Source organism: Cololabis saira, chromosome 2 (assembly GCF_033807715.1).
Source record: "Cololabis saira isolate AMF1-May2022 chromosome 2, fColSai1.1, whole genome shotgun sequence".
Taxonomy (NCBI): domain Eukaryota; kingdom Metazoa; phylum Chordata; class Actinopteri; order Beloniformes; family Belonidae; genus Cololabis; species Cololabis saira.
In genome coordinates this window covers 50,380,204-50,398,183 of record NC_084588.1, presented here as the reverse complement: position 1 = coordinate 50,398,183, position 17,980 = coordinate 50,380,204, and the positions used below count along the sequence as shown (strand labels likewise).

At 42.1% G+C, this 17,980-nt stretch overlaps 13 non-coding genes across 13 annotated transcripts; all 13 read left to right on the top strand.

Annotated features, from left to right (window-relative positions):
* The first annotated feature begins 2,158 nt into the window (after positions 1-2,158).
* trnal-aag (transfer RNA leucine (anticodon AAG)) lies at positions 2,159-2,240 on the top strand. Its single transcript has one exon. It is a non-coding gene; the product is annotated as a tRNA-Leu (tRNA).
* Positions 2,241-2,788: 548 nt separating this feature from the next.
* trnal-uag (transfer RNA leucine (anticodon UAG)) lies at positions 2,789-2,870 on the top strand. The gene has a single exon. It is a non-coding gene; the product is annotated as a tRNA-Leu (tRNA).
* Positions 2,871-3,392: 522 nt separating this feature from the next.
* trnal-aag (transfer RNA leucine (anticodon AAG)) lies at positions 3,393-3,474 on the top strand. The gene has a single exon. It is a non-coding gene; the product is annotated as a tRNA-Leu (tRNA).
* Positions 3,475-5,418: 1,944 nt separating this feature from the next.
* On the top strand, positions 5,419-5,500 carry trnal-uag (transfer RNA leucine (anticodon UAG)). Its single transcript has one exon. It is a non-coding gene; the product is annotated as a tRNA-Leu (tRNA).
* A 1,126-nt stretch (positions 5,501-6,626) lies between these two features.
* Positions 6,627-6,708, top strand: trnal-aag (transfer RNA leucine (anticodon AAG)). Its single transcript has one exon. It is a non-coding gene; the product is annotated as a tRNA-Leu (tRNA).
* Positions 6,709-7,230: 522 nt separating this feature from the next.
* trnal-aag (transfer RNA leucine (anticodon AAG)) lies at positions 7,231-7,312 on the top strand. The gene has a single exon. It is a non-coding gene; the product is annotated as a tRNA-Leu (tRNA).
* Positions 7,313-8,465: 1,153 nt separating this feature from the next.
* trnal-aag (transfer RNA leucine (anticodon AAG)) lies at positions 8,466-8,547 on the top strand. Its single transcript has one exon. It is a non-coding gene; the product is annotated as a tRNA-Leu (tRNA).
* Positions 8,548-9,095: 548 nt separating this feature from the next.
* Positions 9,096-9,177, top strand: trnal-uag (transfer RNA leucine (anticodon UAG)). The gene has a single exon. It is a non-coding gene; the product is annotated as a tRNA-Leu (tRNA).
* A 522-nt stretch (positions 9,178-9,699) lies between these two features.
* trnal-aag (transfer RNA leucine (anticodon AAG)) lies at positions 9,700-9,781 on the top strand. The gene has a single exon. It is a non-coding gene; the product is annotated as a tRNA-Leu (tRNA).
* Positions 9,782-10,330: 549 nt separating this feature from the next.
* Positions 10,331-10,412, top strand: trnal-uag (transfer RNA leucine (anticodon UAG)). Its single transcript has one exon. It is a non-coding gene; the product is annotated as a tRNA-Leu (tRNA).
* A 523-nt stretch (positions 10,413-10,935) lies between these two features.
* On the top strand, positions 10,936-11,017 carry trnal-aag (transfer RNA leucine (anticodon AAG)). The gene has a single exon. It is a non-coding gene; the product is annotated as a tRNA-Leu (tRNA).
* A 522-nt stretch (positions 11,018-11,539) lies between these two features.
* On the top strand, positions 11,540-11,621 carry trnal-uag (transfer RNA leucine (anticodon UAG)). Its single transcript has one exon. It is a non-coding gene; the product is annotated as a tRNA-Leu (tRNA).
* Positions 11,622-12,142: 521 nt separating this feature from the next.
* On the top strand, positions 12,143-12,224 carry trnal-aag (transfer RNA leucine (anticodon AAG)). Its single transcript has one exon. It is a non-coding gene; the product is annotated as a tRNA-Leu (tRNA).
* The last annotated feature ends 5,756 nt before the right edge of the window (positions 12,225-17,980 follow it).

Sequence of the window (17,980 nt, the reverse complement as noted above, 5' to 3'; positions counted from 1 at the left end):
TTTAGCATTTATTGGTGACAGCAAAGGGGAAAAAAAAAGAAAAATAAGGAATAACAAGTGTGTTCCTGTATATGCTTTATGCATTACGCACAAATAAAACGATCATCATGAATATCATTTATTTGATGATTTGGCTGCTATACATCATGTTCTCGCTGCAAATCAACCGCGTCACCGTGCGCGAAGCAGAACTGTTTTTATGAACGCATTCGTGCGTCAGCACTTCAATCCCCTGGACGTGCTGTCGGACCGCGCTGTCCAGGCAGCCGGGACACCGATCCTCCTGCGCCGCGCCCGAGCGCATCTATGTGATGACAGGGAAGCAGCAGCTGATCAACGGGATCCTTTGATGAATCGTTCATTACAGTCTCAAATATAATCAATGGTGTCGGTTTATATTAAAGAATCTTTTTGCCCAGAAGAAAAAAGAGCGAAGACAACGACCCATAACTATTTTCTTCTCTTGAAAAAACCCACCTGCGGGATGCAGCAGCATCAGAAGAGCAGGAATACGTGCGTGGCGGGGATGATCTCTGCAATCTGAAGCCCTCTATAATTGTAAAAAGAATTTCACTTATCACGGGTTCTTTTTGGAACATAGCCCCTGCGAAAAACCAGGGATTGCTGTAATTCCACGTTGCGATTTGCGAAACTCGCCTTCTCTTGGCTCATGTTTTTGAACGCACACACCCGCCCACCACATTTCCTCCCGGTTTCTGCGTGTGGGGAAAAAAAGCCTCACTGTAGCCAGAAATAACAGAGTAACGCACCGTTTGGATGAAAAAGGGTCATTGAATTATATTTATCATCTTAATTTTTCATTATAACGCACAGGCAGCAGGGAATTAGTGCGTTAGGTAGCAGTGCTGCGTGTGAAAATGCGCTGATAGTGATCGGTGATCGATTTGCCTGGCATCGATTGATTTGGTTTCAGAACCGGACAGCTGCTCCAAAGAGCTTCTGAAAGAGCGAAACTAAAGAACGGTGTTAAGAAGTCATCTGGGAAACACCCATATCTTAGGGTTCTCTCTTAGTTCAAACCTTCTTTGAACCTCTCTTAAATCTTTAAGAGAGGTTGGATCTGGGAAACCCGGCCATTGACTGTTACAGGAATCTTTCAAATATTGACTGTTACAGGAATCTTTCTGAAACTATGTATACGCTGTCATTCCTTAACTTGTGCGATCGGTATGGTCCACTGCAACTCTGAGCTCAAACAATCCACCAGCATCAACCTCCCAATATCTTGGATTACAGGCGTGCGCCAATGCACACGGCAGGGACGTTTCACATTTTTCGGTCTTTTGAGATGAGTTTGACACGTCCAAACGAAGCAGACTATGATAAGAAACAATCTCTGGTCCATTTAAAGGGGATCAAATGTCTATGTTCTGATAGCAGTCTGAGATTCAAGATGGGAACCATTTTGAGTTAATGCACAAACCTATGAGTGGATGGAGACTTGAGATCATCTTTGTTGTGAATTGACATGAAAATGGGAAAAAATACAGGAAAATTAACTGGAAAAAAAGCAGCTCTTTTCCATCCATAAGTGGTAGTGTGGCCGAGAGTTCTAAGGTGCTGGATTTAGGCTCCAGTCTCGGAAGAGGCGTGGGTTCAAATCCCACCACTGCCATCAAGGCTTCATAGATATGTTGAAGACTGTGTGTTACATCAAATACTACACTTTCTTTGTGATGATCATTGTTTTGGTAAAAACAACAAATATTGACTCTTACAGGAATCTTTCTGAAACTATGTATACGCAGTCATTCCTTAACTTGTGCGGTCGGCATGGTCCACTGCAGCTCTGAGCTCAAACAATCCATCAGCCTCAACCTCCCAATATCTTGGATTACAGGCGTGTGCCAATGCACACGGCAGGGACTTTTCACATTTTTCGGTCTTTTGAGATGAGTTTGACACGTCCAAACGAAGCAGACTATGATAATAAACAATCTCTGGTCCATTTAAAGGGGATCAAATGTCTTTGTTCTGATAGCAGTCTGAGATTCAAGATGGGAACCATTTTGAGTTAATGCACAAACCTATGAGTGGATGGAGACTTGAGATCATGTTTGTTGTGAATTGACATGAAAACGGGAAAAAAAACAGGGAAATTAACTGGAAAAAAAGCAGCTTTTTTCCGTCCATAAGTGGTAGTGTGGCCGAGCGGTCTAAGGCGCTGGATTAAGGCTCCAGTCTCGGAAGAGGCGTGGGTTCAAATCCCACCACTGCCATCAAGGCTTCAAAGATATGTTGATGACTATGTGTTACATAAAATACTACGCTTTCTTTGTGATGATGATTGTTTTGGTAAAAACAACAAATATTGACTGTTACAGGAATCTTTCAAATATTGACTGTTACAGGAATCTTTCTGAAACTATGTATACGCTGTCATTCCTTAACTTGTTCGATCGGCATGGTCCACTGCAGCTCTGAGCTCAAACAATCCACCAGCATCAACCTCCCAATATCTTGGATTACACGCGTGCGCCTATGCAAACGGCAGGGACGTTTCACATTTTTCGGTCTTTTGAGATGAGTTTGACACGTCCAAACGAAGCAGACTATGATAAGAAACAATCTCTGGTCCATTTAAAGGGGATCAAATGTCTATGTTCTGATAGCAGTCTGAGATTCAAGATGGGAATCCTTTTGAGTTAATGCACAAACCTATGAGTGGATGGAGACTTGAGATCACCTTTGTTGTGAATTGACAAAAAACGGGAAAAAATACAGGGAAATTAACTGGAAAGAAAGTAGCTTTTTTCAGTCTGAAAGTGGTAGTGTGGCCGAGAGGTCTAAGGCGCTGGATTTAGGCTCCAGGCTCGGAAGAGGCGTGGGTTCAAATCCCACCACTGCCATTAAGGCTTCAAGCATATGTTGAAGACTATGTGTTATATCAAATACTGAATTTTCCTTGTGATGATCATTGTTTTGGTAAAAACAACAAATATTGACTGTTACAGGAATCTTTTGAAACTATGTATACGCAGTCATTCCTTAACTTGTGCGATCGGCATGGTCCACTGCAGGTCTGAGCTCCAACAATCCACCACCATCAACCTCCCAATACCTTTGATTACAGGCGTGCGCCAATGCACACGTCAGGGAAGTTTCACATTTTTCGGTCTTTTGAGATGAGCTTGACACGTCCAAACGAAGCAGACTATGATAAGAAACAATCTCTGGTCCATTTAAAGTGGATCCAATGTCTTTGTTCTGATAGCAGTCTGAGATTCAAGATGGGAACCATTTTGAGTTAATGCACAAACCTATGAATTGATGGAGACTTGAGATCATCTTTGTTGTGAATTGACATGAAAATGGGAAAAAGTACAGGGAAATTAACTGGAAAAAAAAGTAGCTTTTTTCCATCCATAAGTGGTAGTGTGGCCGAGCGGTCTAAGGCGCTGGATTAAGGCTCCAGTCTCGGAAGAGGCGTGGGTTCAAATCCCACCACTGCCATCAAGGCTTCAACGATATGTTGAAGACTATGTGTTACATCAAATACTGAACTTTCTTTGTGATGATCATTGGTTTGGTAAAAACAACAAATATTGGCAGGGTTTCCCAGATCAGTTAAGTAGTTCTTAACAGCGAAAGACTTCTTTCAAACCTTCTTAAGGAGCCTGTGAAAGAAAATCGCGTTTCCCAGAGTCGCTCTTAGCTTAAGTATCTCTTTCATTAAGAAGGAAATGAAAGATGCTGCTGACCCAGTCTTTACAACCATCTTAGTGAACAAAGACTCACAGATCCAGCCGCGTCAGGCAAAACAATATTACACCAAGCAATGAGATATTAAAACAATGCACCCCGCACAAGTTTTGATCTATTTTATACTTTAGATTTATATTGTTTAGCATTTATTGGTGACAGCAAAGGGGGAAAAAAAAGAAAAATAAGGAATAACAAGTGTGTTCCTGTATATGCTTTATGCATTACGCACAAATAAAACGATCATCATGAATATCATTTATTTGATGATTTGGCTGCTATACATCATGTTCTCGCTGCAAATCAACCGCGTCACCGTGCGCGAAGCAGAACTGTTTTTATGAACGCATTCGTGCGTCAGCACTTCAATCCCCTGGACGTGCTGTCGGACCGCGCTGTCCAGGCAGCCGGGACACCGATCCTCCTGCGCCGCGCCCGAGCGCATCTATGTGATGACAGGGAAGCAGCAGCTGATCAACGGGATCCTTTGATGAATCGTTCATTACAGTCTCAAATATAATCAATGGTGTCGGTTTATATTAAAGAATCTTTTTGCCCAGAAGAAAAAAGAGCGAAGACAACGACCCATAACTATTTTCTTCTCTTGAAAAAACCCACCTGCGGGATGCAGCAGCATCAGAAGAGCAGGAATACGTGCGTGGCGGGGATGATCTCTGCAATCTGAAGCCCTCTATAATTGTAAAAAGAATTTCACTTATCACGGGTTCTTTTTGGAACATAGCCCCTGCGAAAAACCAGGGATTGCTGTAATTCCACGTTGCGATTTGCGAAACTCGCCTTCTCTTGGCTCATGTTTTTGAACGCACACACCCGCCCACCACGTTTCCTCCCGGTTTCTGCGTGTGGGGAAAAAAAGCCTCACTGTAGCCAGAAATAACAGAGTAACGCACCGTTTGGATGAAAAAGGGTCATTGAATTATATTTATCATCTTAATTTTTCATTATAACGCACAGGCAGCAGGGAATTAGTGCGTTAAGTAGCAGTGCTGCGTGTGAAAATGCGCTGATAGTGATCGGTGATCGATTTGCCTGGCATCGATTGATTTGGTTTCAGAACCGGACAGCTGCTCCAAAGAGCTTCTGAAAGAGCGAAACTAAAGAACGGTGTTAAGAAGTCATCTGGGAAACACCCATATCTTAGGGTTCTCTCTTAGTTCAAACCTTCTTTGAACCTCTCTTAAATCCTTAAGAGAGGTTGGATCTGGGAAACCCGGCCATTGACTGTTACAGGAATCTTTCAAATATTGACTGTTACAGGAATCTTTCTGAAACTATGTATACGCTGTCATTCCTTAACTTGTGCGATCGGCATGGTCCACTGCAACTCTGAGCTCAAACAATCCACCAGCATCAACCTCCCAATATCTTGGATTACAGGCGTGCGCCAATGCAAACAGCAGGGACGTTTCACATTTTTCGGTCTTTTGAGATGCGTTTGACACGTCCAAACGAAGCAGACTATGATAAGAAACAATCTCTGGTCCATTTAAAGGGGATCAAATGTCTATGTTCTGATAGCAGTCTGAGATTCAAGATGGGGATCCTTTTGAGTTAATGCACAAACCTATGAGTGGATGGAGACTTGAGATCACCTTTGTTGTGAATTGACATGAAAACGGGAAAAAATACAGGGAAATTAACTGGAAAAAAAGTAGCTTTTTTCAGTCCGAAAGTGGTAGTGTGGCCGAGAGGTCTAAGGCGCTGGATTTAGGCTCCAGTCTCGGAAGAGGCGTGGGTTCAAATCCCACCACTGCCATTAATCTTTCAAACATATGTTGAAGACTATGTGTTATATCAAATACTGAATTTTCTTTGTGATGATCATTGTTTTGGTAAAAACAACAAATATTGACTGTTACAGGAATCTTTCTGAAACTATGTATACGCTGTCATTCCTTAACTTGTGCGATCGGTATGGTCCACTGCAACTCTGAGCTCAAACAATCCACCAGCATCAACCTCCCAAGATCTTGGATTACAGGCGTGCGCCAATGCACACGGCAGGGACGTTTCACATTTTTCGGTCTTTTGAGATGAGTTTGACACGTCCAAACGAAGCAGACTATGATAAGAAACAATCTCTGGTCCATTTAAAGGGGATCAAATGTCTATGTTCTGATAGCAGTCTGAGATTCAAGATGGGAACCATTTTGAGTTAATGCACAAACCTATGAGTGGATGGAGACTTGAGATCATCTTTGTTGTGAATTGACATGAAAATGGGAAAAAATACAGGGAAATTAACTGGAAAAAAAGCAGCTCTTTTCCATCCATAAGTGGTAGTGTGGCCGAGAGTTCTAAGGTGCTGGATTTAGGCTCCAGTCTCGGAAGAGGCGTGGGTTCAAATCCCACCACTGCCATCAAGGCTTCAAAGATATGTTGAAGACTGTGTGTTACATCAAATACTACACTTTCTTTGTGATGATCATTGTTTTGGTAAAAACAACAAATATTGACTCTTACAGGAATCTTTCTGAAACTATGTATACGCAGTCATTCCTTAACTTGTGCGGTCGGCATGGTCCACTGCAGCTCTGAGCTCAAACAATCCATCAGCCTCAACCTCCCAATATCTTGGATTACAGGCGTGTGCCAATGCACACGGCAGGGACTTTTCACATTTTTCGGTCTTTTGAGATGAGTTTGACACGTCCAAACGAAGCAGACTATGATAATAAACAATCTCTGGTCCATTTAAAGGGGATCAAATGTCTTTGTTCTGATAGCAGTCTGAGATTCAAGATGGGAACCATTTTGAGTTAATGCACAAACCTATGAGTGGATGGAGACTTGAGATCATGTTTGTTGTGAATTGACATGAAAACGGGAAAAAAAACAGGGAAATTAACTGGAAAAAAAGCAGCTTTTTTCCGTCCATAAGTGGTAGTGTGGCCGAGCGGTCTAAGGCGCTGGATTAAGGCTCCAGTCTCGGAAGAGGCGTGGGTTCAAATCCCACCACTGCCATCAAGGCTTCAAAGATATGTTGATGACTATGTGTTACATAAAATACTACGCTTTCTTTGTGATGATCATTGTTTTGGTAAAAACAACAAATATTGACTGTTACAGGAATCTTTCTGAAACTATGTATACGCTGTCATTCCTTAACTTGTTCGATCGGCATGGTCCACTGCAGCTCTGAGCTCAAACAATCCACCAGCATCAACCTCCCAATATCTTGGATTACAGGCGTGCGCCTATGCAAACGGCAGGGACGTTTCACATTTTTCGGTCTTTTGAGATGAGTTTGACACGTCCAAACGAAGCAGACTATGATAAGAAACAATCTCTGGTCCATTTAAAGGGGATCAAATGTCTATGTTCTGATAGCAGTCTGAGATTCAAGATGGGAACCATTTTGAGTTAATGCACAAACCTATGAGTGGATGGAGACTTGAGATCATGTTTGTTGTGAATTGACATGAAAACGGGAAAAAATACAGGGAAATTAACTGGAAAAAAAGCAGCTTTTTTCCATCCATAAGTGGTAGTGTGGCCGAGCGGTCTAAGGCACTGGATTAAGGCTCCAGTCTCGGAAGAGGCGTGGGTTCAAATCCCACCACTGCCATCAAGGCTTCAAAGATGTGTTGATGACTATGTGTTACATAAAATACTACGCTTTCTTTGTGATGATCATTGTTTTGGTAAAAACAACAAATATTGACTGTTACAGGAATCTTTCAAATATTGACTGTTACAGGAATCTTTCTGAAACTATGTATACGCTGTCATTCCTTAACTTGTTCGATCGGCATGGTCCACTGCAGCTCTGAGCTCAAACAATCCACCAGCATCAACCTCCCAATATCTTGGATTACAGGCGTGCGCCTATGCAAACGGCAGGGACGTTTCACATTTTTCGGTCTTTTGAGATGAGTTTGACACGTCCAAACGAAGCAGACTATGATAAGAAACAATCTCTGGTCCATTTAAAGGGGATCAAATGTCTATGTTCTGATAGCAGTCTGAGATTCAAGATGGGAACCATTTTGAGTTAATGCACAAACCTATGAGTGGATGGAGACTTGAGATCATCTTTGTTGTGAATTGACATGAAAATGGGAAAAAATACAGGGAAATTAACTGGAAAAAAAGCAGCTCTTTTCCATCCATAAGTGGTAGTGTGGCCGAGAGTTCTAAGGTGCTGGATTTAGGCTCCAGTCTCGGAAGAGGCGTGGGTTCAAATCCCACCACTGCCATCAAGGCTTCAAAGATATGTTGAAGACTGTGTGTTACATCAAATACTACACTTTCTTTGTGATGATCATTGTTTTGGTAAAAACAACAAATATTGACTCTTACAGGAATCTTTCTGAAACTATGTATACGCAGTCATTCCTTAACTTGTGCGGTCGGCATGGTCCACTGCAGCTCTGAGCTCAAACAATCCATCAGCCTCAACCTCCCAATATCTTGGATTACAGGCGTGTGCCAATGCACACGGCAGGGACTTTTCACATTTTTCGGTCTTTTGAGATGAGTTTGACACGTCCAAACGAAGCAGACTATGATAATAAACAATCTCTGGTCCATTTAAAGGGGATCAAATGTCTTTGTTCTGATAGCAGTCTGAGATTCAAGATGGGAACCATTTTGAGTTAATGCACAAACCTATGAGTGGATGGAGACTTGAGATCATGTTTGTTGTGAATTGACATGAAAACGGGAAAAAAAACAGGGAAATTAACTGGAAAAAAAGCAGCTTTTTTCCGTCCATAAGTGGTAGTGTGGCCGAGCGGTCTAAGGCGCTGGATTAAGGCTCCAGTCTCGGAAGAGGCGTGGGTTCAAATCCCACCACTGCCATCAAGGCTTCAAAGATATGTTGATGACTATGTGTTACATAAAATACTACGCTTTCTTTGTGATGATCAATGTTTTGGTAAAAACAACAAATATTGACTGTTACAGGAATCTTTCAAATATTGACTGTTACAGGAATCTTTCTGAAACTATGTATACGCTGTCATTCCTTAACTTGTTCGATCGGCATGGTCCACTGCAGCTCTGAGCTCAAACAATCCACCAGCATCAACCTCCCAATATCTTGGATTACACGCGTGCGCCTATGCAAACGGCAGGGACGTTTCACATTTTTCGGTCTTTTGAGATGAGTTTGACACGTCCAAACGAAGCAGACTATGATAAGAAACAATCTCTGGTCCATTTAAAGGGGATCAAATGTCTATGTTCTGATAGCAGTCTGAGATTCAAGATGGGAATCCTTTTGAGTTAATGCACAAACCTATGAGTGGATGGAGACTTGAGATCACCTTTGTTGTGAAAGGACAAAAAACGGGAAAAAATACAGGGAAATTAACTGGAAAGAAAGTAGCTTTTTTCAGTCCGAAAGTGGTAGTGTGGCCGAGAGGTCTAAGGCGCTGGATTTAGGCTCCAGTCTCGGAAGAGGCCTGGGTTCAAATCCCACCACTGCCATTAAGGCTTCAAACATATGTTGAAGACTATGTGTTATATCAAATACTGAATTTTCTTTGTGATGATCATTGTTTTGGTAAAAACAACAAATATTGACTGTTACAGGAATCTTTCTGAAACTATGTATACGCAGTCATTCCTTAACTTGTGCGATCGGCATGGTCCACTGCAGGTCTGAGCTCCAACAATCCACCACCATCAACCTCCCAATACCTTTGATTACAGGCGTGCGCCAATGCACACGTCAGGGAAGTTTCACATTTTTCGGTCTTTTGAGATGAGCTTGACACGTCCAAACGAAGCAGACTATGATAAGAAACAATCTCTGGTCCATTTAAAGTGGATCCAATGTCTTTGTTCTGATAGCAGTCTGAGATTCAAGATGGGAACCATTTTGAGTTAATGCACAAACCTATGAGTGGATGGAGACTTGAGATCATGTTTGTTGTGAATTGACATGAAAACAGGAAAAAAAACAGGGAAATTAACTGGAAAAAAAGCAGCTTTTTTCCGTCCATAAGTGGTAGTGTGGCCGAGCGGTCTAAGGCGCTGGATTAAGGCTCCAGTCTCGGAAGAGGCGTGGGTTCAAATCCCACCACTGCCATCAAGGCTTCAAAGATATGTTGATGACTATGTGTTACATAAAATACTACGCTTTCTTTGTGATGATCATTGTTTTGGTAAAAACAACAAATATTGACTGTTACAGGAATCTTTCAAATATTGACTGTTACAGGAATCTTTCTGAAACTATGTATACGCTGTCATTCCTTAACTTGTGCGATCGGCATGGTCCACTGCAACTCTGAGCTCAAACAATCCACCAGTATCAACCTCCCAATATCTTGGATTACAGGCGTGCGCCAATGCAAACAGCAGGGACGTTTCACATTTTTCGGTCTTTTGAGATGCGTTTGACACGTCCAAACGAAGCAGACTATGATAAGAAACAATCTCTGGTCCATTTAAAGGGGATCAAATGTCTATGTTCTGATAGCAGTCTGAGATTCAAGATGGGGATCCTTTTGAGTTAATGCACAAACCTATGAGTGGATGGAGACTTGAGATCACCTTTGTTGTGAATTGACATGAAAACGGGAAAAAATACAGGGAAATTAACTGGAAAAAAAGTAGCTTTTTTCAGTCCGAAAGTGGTAGTGTGGCCGAGAGGTCTAAGGCGCTGGATTTAGGCTCCAGTCTCGGAAGAGGCGTGGGTTCAAATCCCACCACTGCCATTAATCTTTCAAACATATGTTGAAGACTATGTGTTATATCAAATACTGAATTTTCTTTGTGAAGATCATTGTTTTGGTAAAAACAACAAATATTGACTGTTACAGGAATCTTTCTGAAACTATGTATACGCTGTCATTCCTTAACTTGTGCGATCGGTATGGTCCACTGCAACTCTGAGCTCAAACAATCCACCAGCATCAACCTCCCAAGATCTTGGATTACAGGCGTGCGCCAATGCACACGGCAGGGACGTTTCACATTTTTCGGTCTTTTGAGATGAGTTTGACACGTCCAAACGAAGCAGACTATGATAAGAAACAATCTCTGGTCCATTTAAAGGGGATCAAATGTCTATGTTCTGATAGCAGTCTGAGATTCAAGATGGGAACCATTTTGAGTTAATGCACAAACCTATGAGTGGATGGAGACTTGAGATCATCTTTGTTGTGAATTGACATGAAAATGGGAAAAATACAGGGAAATTAACTCGAAAAAAAAAGTTGCTTTTTTCCATCCATAAGTGGTAGTGTGGCCGAGCGGTCTAAGGCGCTGGATTAAGGCTCCAGTCTCGGAAGAGGCGTGGGTTCAAATCCCACCACTGCCATCAAGGCTTCAAAGATATGTTGATGACTATGTGTTATATCAAATACTACACTTTCTTTGTGATGATCATTGTTTTGGTAAAAACAACAAATATTGACTGTTACAGGAATCTTTCTGAAACTATGTATACGCAGTCATTCCTTAACTTGTGCGATCGGCATGGTCCACTGCAGCTCTGAGCTCAAACAATCCACCAGCATCAACCTCCCAATATCTTGGATTACAGGCGTGCGCCAATGCACACGGCAGGGACGTTTCACATTTTTCGGTCTTTTGAGATGAGTTTGACACGTCCAAACGAAGCAGACTATGATAAGAAACAATCTCTGGTCCATTTAAAGTGGATCCAATGTCTTTGTTCTGATAGCAGTCTGAGATTCAAGATGGGAACCATTTTAAGTTAATGCACAAACCTATGAGTGGATGGTGACTTGAGATCATCTTTGTTGTGAATTGACATGAAAATGGGAAAAAATACAGGGAAATTAACTGGAAAAAAGCAGCATTTTTCCCATCCATAAGTGGTAGTGTGGCCGAGCGGTCTAAGGCGCTGGATTTAGGCTCCAGTCTCGGAAGAGGCGTGGGTTCAAATCCCACCACTGCCATCAAGGCTTCAAAGATATGTTGAAGATTACATGTTACATCAAATACTACACTTTCTTTGTGATGATCATTGTTTTGGTAAAAACAACAAATATTGACTCTTACAGGAATCTTTCTGAAACTATGTATACGCAGTCATTCCTTAACTTGTGCGATCGGCATGGTCCACTGCAACTCTGAGCTCAAACAATCCACCACCATCAACCTCCCAATATCTTTGATTACAGACGTGCGCCAATGCACACGGCAGGGACGTTTCACATTTTTCGGTCTTTTGAGATGAGTTTGACACGTCCAAACGAAGCAGACTATGATAAGAAACAATCTCTGGTCCATTTAAAGTGGATCAAATGTCTATGTTCTGATAGCAGTCTGAGATTCAAGATGGGAACCATTTTGAGTTAATGCACAAACCTATGAGTGGATGGAGACTTGAGATCATCTTTGTTGTGAATTGACATGAAAATGGGAAATATACAGGGAAATTAACTTGAAAAAAAGCTGCTTTTTTCAGTCCATAAGTGGTAGTGTGGCCGAGCGGTCTAAGGCGCTGGATTAAGGCTCCAGTCTGGGAAGAGGCGTGGGTTCAAATCCCACCACTGCCATCAAGGCTTCAAAGATATGTTGATGACTATGTGTTACATCAAATACTACACTTTCTTTGTGATGATCATTGTTTTGGTAAAAACAACAAATATTGACTGTTACAGGAATCTTTCTGAAACTATGTATACGCAGTCATTCCTTAACTTGTGCGATCGGCATGGTCCACTGCAGCTCTGAGCTCAAACAATCCACCAGCATCAACCTCCCAATATCTTGGATTACAGCCGTGCGCCAATGCACACGGCAGGGAAGTTTCACATTTTTCGGTCTTTTGAGATGAGTTTGACACGTCCAAAGGAAGCAGACTATGATAAGAAACAATCTCTGGTCCATTTAAAGTGGATCCAATGTCTTTGTTCTGATAGCAGTCTGAGATTCAAGATGGGAACCATTTTAAGTTAATGCACAAACCTATGAGTGGATGGAGACTTGAGATCATCTTTGTTGCAGTGTTGGGTGTAACGCGTTACAAAGTAACGCGTTACTGTAACGGGATTACATGCGCCAGTAACGCAGTAATGTAACGCGTTACAGTTGTAATTTGGGTAATCCCGTTACAGTTACTCTAAGACAAAAAAAAATACGTTACATTAGTTACTTTAAGCTTTTCAGCTACATGTAGAACGGGAGAACAAAAAAGAAAATCAAAATTGCCTTTCATGTGTCTTCATGCGCTGCTCAACACTTGTCTGACTTAACGGGATTTTACGGGATTTTACGGGATTTTACGTGACCTAGTAGTCATTTAAGCGCGAGTTCATGAAGAGAAGAAGCGCGAGTTCATGAAGAGAAGAAGCGAACAATGGAAAAAGCGAACATGGAAGAAGCGAACATGGAAGAGCCGCTCAGGACGTCTTTTGACGGGTGGAGATATGCGCACTATTTCAAATTTGTTGAGCTAAAGGGAAAGAATGTGACAGTGAAGTGTAAACTCTGCCCTGGCCAGAGGCAACTATCCACTGCCACAAACAGCACCTCAAATCTGTCGAAGCACCTGCAGCGGCAACATGCTAACACCAAGCTAGTGGCTAAAGAAGGACGGACCCCGAGTGACGCTGAGGAAAACAAGCCGACACCATCCAAGCAGATGAGACTTGATTTTCAAAAACATGCATCGACAACAGTCGAGATACAGAGGCTTGTAGCAGCATACGTCGTGGAAGAGATGTTGCCTATTTCAACAGTGGAATCACCGAGTTTCCGTAACATCCTGAGCAAAATACAGGTGAGGAAGCCGCTTTCATCAGACAGGAAAACTTTTGCAAGCTACCTGGATAAGTGCTATGTCAAGATGGAAACTGAACTTAAAAAAACTTTTGAGAGTTTAGAGTATGTGTCAACTACCGCTGACATCTGGACTAGCCACAATAAAAGCTATTTAGGTATGACTGCCCACTGGATTAACCCAAGCAATATCCAGCGTGAGAAAGCTGCAATTGCCTGCAGAAGAGTAAAAGGACGACACACGTATGATGTTGTAGCCGGCGAAATTGAACAGGTTCACTCAGCGTATGGATTGTCTCACAAGGTGACTGCTACTGTAACTGACAACGGGTCAAATTTTATTAAAGCTTTCAAAATGTTTGAGACAGCGCCAGATTCAGACGAGGAGATTGAGGATGAAGATGTGAGGTTCACAGATGTTGAAGATGTGCTCTCCAGCGGTGCCGATGCAGAGGGACAGTTTTCTCTGCCCCCCCACCTGAGATGTGCATCGCACACACTTAATTTGATTTCGAGTAATGATGCTGACAAATGGCTCACAGCAAACTGCGACTCCAGAGCTGTTTACAGAAGTGCAACCGGGAAGTGTTCTGCCCTCTGGAATAAAACCAGCCGTTCTACTGTGGCATCTGAACTTGTTGAGAGTATATGCAAAAGAAAACTCATCGTACCAACAACAACAAGATGGAACTCCTTCCATGATGCCCTGTCCCGCATCATTGACATTCCCATCTCAGAGTTGAACACTCTATGCAGTCGACTAGAAATGAAAGCCTTGACTGAACGGGAATATCAGTTCCTTAAGGAATACTGCACAGTCATGAAACCGCTCACAGTGGCTTTGGACATATTACAAGGCGAAGATAACTGCTATTATGGCAGTCTCATGCCAACGCTGGAGATTCTGATGTCAAGGACACTGGCACTGCAAGGTGGGCTCTCCCAGATGACAGCAGGCCTGCCTAATGCCATAGTACAGGTATGATGTTTTCTAATCTTGAATTTGAAAGTCAAAAGCATTATTTTATGAATTTTATGCATGTATTTATTTTGTTTATTTTTTACAGGGACAGTACAAATTAAAAGTAATTGCATCAGAGTTAATTGCTGATCAATTTCTTTGACCTTAGGCAGGCAGACAAAAATCACATCAGAAGTATATTATTAAGACAATAAAATGAATTAAAGCTGCAAGCAGCGATGAACGGGCCCTCGCACTCACCGCCACTGCCCCCCATAAGCATATCAGAAATGACACCACCCATGACTTCCTATATCAAACCGTTCAAAAGTTATAGCAGAAAAAAGGGACAACCAATCAGAAGAAGGGGCGGGGCTAATTCAGGCCAATGAAGGTCAAGGACTCCATACAGAATCTGATGACACCACCCACGACTCTCTATGTCAAACCATTCAAAAGTTATAGCAGAAAATCGGGACAACCAATCAGAAGAAGAGGCGGGGCTAATTTGCACCAATTATGGTCAAGGACTCAATACGAAGTCCCATGACACCACCCACGACTCTTTATGTCAAACCATTCAAAAGTTATGGCACAGAAAAGTATTCTAGGGGGCGCTGTTGAGCCGTTAGGCCACGCCCATTAATGCAAACCATGAAATATCAAATTTATCACCAGGCCTGGCTTGCATGCAAAATTTGGTGACTTTTGGAGAACTATCAAATATGGACCAATCAGATGAAGGGGGGGAACGCTTTTTGGCGTCTAGTGTCGCCACGGTAAAACACTTTTGAAAGAGAAATGTAATGCGGGTAGTCGCAAGATGAAGACGCACATTTTGATGTATAACACACCTGGGTGCACGTTACGGTTCGGGCCGTATTAATTGCCGAAAGAATGGCATAAATTGCGCCAAAATTACACAATTAATTCACAATGGCCGACTTCCTGTTCAGTTTCGGCCATGGTACCAAGAGACTTTTCTTTAAGTTGCGACATGATACAGGTGTGTACCGATTTTCGTGCATGTACGTCAAACCGTATTGTGGGGCTTGAGGCACAAAGTTTTCCGGGGGGCGCTGTTGAGCCATTTTGCCACGCCCATTAATGCAAACCATGAAATATCAAATTTTTCGCCAGGCCTGCCTTGCATGCAAAATATGGTGACTTTTGGGGAACTATCAAATATGGACCAATCAGATGAAGGGGGGCGCGCTTTTTGGCGTCTAGCGTCACCACGGTAACACTTTTGAAAGAGAAAAGTAATGCGCGTAGTCGCAGGATAGAGACGCACATTTTGATGTATAACACACCTGGGTGTACATTACGGTTCGGGCCGTATTAATTCTCGAAGGAATGGCTCATATTGCTCCAAAATTACGCGATTAATTCAGAATGTTCAAAATGGCCGACTTCCTGTTCGGTTTCGGCCATGGCGCCAAGAGACTTTTCTTTAAGTTGCAACATGATGCAGGTGTGTACCGATTTTCATGCATGTACGTCAAACCGTATTGTGGGGCTTGAGGCGCAAAGTTTTTTCTGTCTGAACCAACCAGATGAAGGGTGGGCGCGCTTTTTGGCGTCTAGCGTCGCCACGGTAACGCTTTTGAAAGAGAAAAGTAATGCGTGTTGTCGCAGGATGGAGACGCACATTTTGATGTATAACACACTTGGGGGCACGTTACGGTTCGGGCCGTATTAACTGCCGAAGGAATGGCATAAATTGCGCCAAAGTGACACAATTAATTCAAAATGGCTGACTTCCTGTTCGGTTTCGGCCATGTCGCCAAGAGACTTTTCTTTAAGTTGTGTACTGATACAGGTGTGTAGCGATTTTCGTGCATGTCTGTCAAACCGTATTGTGGGGCTTGAGGCACAAAGTTTTCCGGGGGGCGCTGTTGAGCCATTTTGCCACGCCCATTAATGCAAACCATTAAATATCAAATTTTTCGCCAGGCCTGACTTACATGCAAAATTTGGTGACTTTTTGGGCACGTTTAGGGGGGCAAAAAGGCCCTCCTTTCGTCAGAAGAAAGAAAGAAAGAAAAATTCCTACAGATACAATAGGTCCTTCGCACTGAAGGTGCTCGGGCCCTAATAAAAGGTCCATTCATGTGGACAGTACACTTCATAAGATATTACATACATATAAAAATCTAATAAATGAATGTACACTACATGAAGCACCATAAAATGTAAATGCATTATTATTCTTAAATAATTTTTTGAAGTGAACCCACAGATATATCACAATCCCTCATTTACTCACATGGCAATAACAGATAAGTAGATTAATCTTATATTGTGCACTGCAAATTATACTGTACACAGCCACGCTCATTAAATCTTTCCATATCAAATTTGCAGGCCATCAAGAAGCGATTTGAGCTGGTGCTGGACAGCAAAGATGCCCTCCTAGCTGCTGTCACACTACCAAGGTTTAAAATGCGGTGGCTGAAAGAAGAAGAGAGGAGAGATGGCTTAAAGACATTGCTGATCACTGAATGCCGTGCTTCCTCCCACAACGAGCAGGTTGTACATACACCTCAGACACCCACCTCCAGCACAAGCAGGAATGACTTTTTTGACTTTGAGGAGGAGGATCTAGCCCCCTACAACTACGAAACTGAAGTCATTGACTATTTGCAGTCGGGGTCAGAGATGGATATCCTGCACCGTTTCCCCACAATAAAAACTTTATCACTGAAGTACAACACAGCGACACCCTCTAGTGCACTGATTGAGAGGCTCTTTAGCCTAGGCAGCCTGGTACTGACTCCGAGGAGGAACAGGTTGTCCGACAAACGGTTTGAGAGACTCCTCCTGCTGAGGTATAACCATTTCTTTGATAAGCACGTTGAGTAGGATGAAAAAAAAATCTACTGTAACGCTGTAGTTCACATGTTCAGTTATGTTCAATTGAAATCTCATTCATTGTCTGATATTGTGATGAGGGCCATTATCTTATTTTGTTTATTGATATAATTTAAAATAACTTTGTTTGCACTCGGTGGTTGGAAGGACGACTTCTTAAGTTATTTATTGTTTGTTGCATTAAAGATAGAGAGATCCTGTGTATGTCCTCCTCATTAGAATACACATTTGTGCTGATCTGGGCACTGCAGTAATAAGGTTCCAACTACAGGACTGTCTCAGAAAATTAGAATATTGTGATAAAGTTCTTTATTTTCTGTAATGCAATTTTAAAAAACAAAAATGTCATACATTCTGGATTCATTACAAATCAACTGAAATATGGATTCATTACAAATCAACTGAAATATTGCAAGAAAAGAATATTCTAAATTTTTGAGATAGGATATTTGAGTTTTCTTAAACTGTAAACCATAATCAGCAATATTAAAATAATAAAAGGCTTGCAATATTTCACTTGATTTGTAATGAATCCAGAATGTATGACTTTTTTGTAATTGCATTACAGAAAATCACAATATTCTTATTTTCTGAGACAGTCCTGTATATGCGACACCCTCTAGTACACCGGTTGAGAGGCTCTTTAGCCTGGGCAGCCTGGTACTGACTCCGAGGAGGAACAGGTTGTCCGACAAA